Raw genomic sequence first — 4,239 nt, 5'->3', positions numbered from 1 at the left:
AGAGAGAGAGAGAGAGAGAGAGAGAGAGAGAGAGAGAGAGAGAGAGAAAGAACGGACAACTTATTTTACCGGCGTATTTTGTACAATTCCCTGTGCCTGTGTTCCGATATTCACTGCCTCATACATACACACACACACACACATATATAATATTGAAAATCTATAGTATATGTACTATAGATTTGTAGTGTTGGTAGTAAATATCGGAATGAAACCTATTTTTTCCATAAAAAAAAAAACTTTTTGTTACAAATACAAAGTTAACCTAATATACATAACCTATATAAATAATTTATAACATACTTATTAGCAAAGTGATAACTTTCTCTTCTACATGAAGTTCTTCTAATACATGACGTATATCACTCATTGTATAACGATTCCTCCGGTAACTTTTCAAGAAAATGAGACATTTACGTTGTAACAACGCTGCAGCCTTCCTAAATCGAGTGTTGTACGACATTTGAATAACGCAGTATGAATTATCACGCATGCTTAACGGTTCCTGCGGGATCGTCTATCTCCGCTACTCTTCGGCAATATTTGTTTACAATATCCGATCAATTTAGGTATTGATCGGATAAAATTCAGATCCGATGAAATATTGATCGGATAAAATATTGATCGGATATCTGTACAAATGTCAACGGTTATCATCTTTCATCGGATAATATACGATCGGTTATTGCATCACCACTCTCTTTTTATCCGATTAAGTACAATGTCCGATCTTGTCATCATTTTATCCGATCACTTCGTGCTTTTTATCCGATAAAAATTGCAATGGATATACGAAGGGTCACTAATTTTCCGATTATATTTCATCGGATAAAGAATCCATCATTTCATCGGATAACAAAATTATCAATCGGATACATCATTTAATCGGTTTATCCGATGGAAATTTTTCTCAGTGATATAATATTCCTTCGGCTTCCTCGAAGGAAGAATAGTCAATAAACGGCTGACAACATGTTTTTCTGCACTTTGGATACACACTTTACATAACAAGCCTAACTGCAACGTAGCTTCTTATTAATCTGTCATTAGATCTACGACTAAACTAACGGTAAACAAAATGGAAATAGGATAATACGGAAATAAATACGATGATGAATCGTCATATTAGACTTCATGGATAATAATATGTGTATATAATTATATAACATATTTGTAGTTAAGAGCAACATCATACATACAATTATGCATGATTTCATTAATGCTTTTAATATATATTTTCATCGATGTTTTTAGTATATGTAATCTGTGGTATTTATGCGTTAATAAACATGATCTTACAATTTCGTGTAGCGCTTCTATCATAGTAATTACATCAATAGTAATTACAATTACGCACTACAAGAATAGATACAAACAAACTTCTCATAAATAAAATTTCAGTTTCAAAAGGTATATATATACCTTTTGCCGTATATATACACTGCCGTCGAAAAGTTTCCGGACAATGCCTACACCTAAAATTGAAGTCTTCTCGCGTCTTCTCGAGGCTTCTCGTATTAGTTTCTCTTTAGCAGTATTTGACCTCATGGTATACCCAAACTGTTTACACAATATACATAAAGCTCGACCTGTCTATGCGCCGTTGTTGCGTAACACTAATGATCCATCATTATTCGGAAATCAGCCTAGCGTCACAGTTAAAATTTTGTCTTAACTAAATTGCTCTGTAGTATTATTCTCGTACTCGATTTCACAATATCAGTTGTTCACATTGATAACAGAACATACTGGTAAGTGTTTTAGCTACTGTTGTTATTTCACTTGTGAATTCAAATCGAATTTTTGAAAGAACACTATCATTATAGTATTTTTCATTTTTTTTTCAATACTATGATAGAAGCGCTACACGAAGTTGTAAGATAATGTTTATTAACGCATAAATACCACAGATTACATATACTAAAAACATCGATGAAAATATAAGGAAAATGGGTCGAGGGCCTAGTTTAAGCATAGAAAAACGTGCAGCAGTTACTGCGCTTCACGATGACGGTCGCAGCATACGTTATATTACGGAAAAATTGAAAATATCGCGGTCTACCGTAAGCGATGCTGTTACGCGCTTTAAAAAAACCGGCTGTAACAAGGACAAGGCTCGCACCGGGAGGCCTCGAGTTACTTCCAAATCAGAGGATAAGTCCCTAGTTTTAATGTAAAAAATGAATAGGAAGCTTACCGCACCGGAAATCCAATCGCGGTTCAATGAAAATCATGAACATCAAATATCGGTGACTGCTGTCAAGGATCGTTTGCACAAAGCCGGTCTTTGAGGTAGAGTTTCCATTAAAAAATCGCTTCTCCGGCGCGGGAACAGAGCGAAGAGGCTTCAGTGGGCTCAAAATTACAAAGACTGGACCATCGAAGATTGGAAACAAGTTTTGTGGACCGGCGAATCGAAGTTCGAGATTTTTGGTCAAAAACGAAGAACGTATGTCCGTCGTGCGTCTTCGAAAAAAATGCACCCAGACTGCATAACTCCTGCACTAATTAAACACGGTGGAGGAACCATGATGGTGTGGGGATGTTTCAGTTATACGGGCGTGAGAGATCTCCACAGAGTCAAGGGAATACTTGACCAGAAAGGCTACCACTCGATTCTGAGTAGGCATTGTATCTCGTCCGGCAAACGTTTAATTGGTCATGGATTTATCATGCAGCAAGACAATGATCCCAAACATATCACTAAATTATGTTCTAATTATCTGCATCGAAAAGAGGAAAGCGGAGAGCTCAAAATGATGGTATAGCCTCTTCAATCTCCGGATCTTAATTCCATTGAACTTCTGTGGGATGAACTCGATCGCCGAGTTCGGAGAGTCTGTTCCACTTCTCAAGAGCACCTTTGGGAGACCCTCGAGAAAGAATGGAATGAAATACTAAATTCTGTATTGGAAAAACTCGTAGAAAGGATGCCACGATTGGTAAAAAAGGTGTTGTCCACCAAAGGAGGTTGGTTCGACGAAAAAAAGGTGTGAATTTAAAGCTAAGGATGGGTTCTAATTCGTGAAATTTTCAGTTTTTGTTATAGTTCTAATTGTAAACTAAATAAAATTTATTATTTTTTTCATAGTAATTAGCGTTTTATTAAGAATTTTCCCGACTTATACCTCTGTCCGGAAACTTTTCGACAGTAGTGTATATATATTTTTTTTTCATAAAAACAAAGTGTGGGAATATATGACTATTGTCGTGCATAAAATAATTAATTTTATTGTTGTTGTTATATATTGAAATGTTTTATGATTATATATTCTGCATATCAATACTATCTTCCAGTTTCTTACTATGAGGAAATTCGAGAAGGACATGTTACATATATACAACAAAAGTTCAGCTAAAAGATATTTAAAAAAATATTATTGAAACAAACTTATTCAACTCTATTGTATTCTCACAAATAGTCTATTGAAAAATACAAGACAATTTTATAATCAACAGACAATTTTACTCTCTACATATGTAGTTTTGGCTACATATTTATAAATTAAATATATTAGTATTGTATATTATTAAATAAAAAATAAAATAATTAGAGAAATATAATAATGTTGAAAAAATTATAATAATTTACTTACTTGGCATGCTTTTTTTTATAGGCAAACGGTTCTCTTATTTTAATAATATATAATAATACCAATATTTAGTAATACCAAAATATTGTATTGATCTTCGATGTAATATTAAAAAAGGCATTTTTGTGCTTTTTATGTAAGTTATTATAATTTTTTTCAAAATTATTCCTCTTCTTATTTAATTCCAAAATTATTTCTCTTCTTATTTAATTTTTTATTTAATAATACATTACTAATATATTACTAAGATATTTAATTTATAAATATGTAGCCAAAACCACATATATTTATAAAAGTAAAAACTGAAATAATTAATCATTAATTGGCGCAACCCTCTTGATATCATTACTTTTGTAGAAAGTATAAAATTGTCTTGTATTTTTCAATAGGGTATTTGCGATAATACAATTGATCTGAATAAGTTTTAATAATAATGTTTTAATAATAATATTTTAAAATACTTTTCTAAATATCTTTTAGCTGAGCTTTTGTTGTAATTTATTTATAACGATTTTTTTGTAAAGACAAATAATGCTAATATTAGGTGGTAAACTTAGTTCCTGCGGCTCACAGTTAGATGACGTTAGTTGTAGGTGTAATTTATTTTAACATCTGAAACTGGATGCATTTTAGAGGTTAGACATTT

This window comes from Odontomachus brunneus, unplaced genomic scaffold (genome assembly GCF_010583005.1).
Source record: "Odontomachus brunneus isolate Ranch 3 - 2012 unplaced genomic scaffold, Obru_v1 Obru_scaffold_116, whole genome shotgun sequence".
Taxonomy (NCBI): Eukaryota; Metazoa; Arthropoda; class Insecta; order Hymenoptera; family Formicidae; genus Odontomachus; species Odontomachus brunneus.
The sequence above is the reverse complement of the archived record's forward strand: the minus strand, read 5'-3'. Positions refer to the sequence as shown.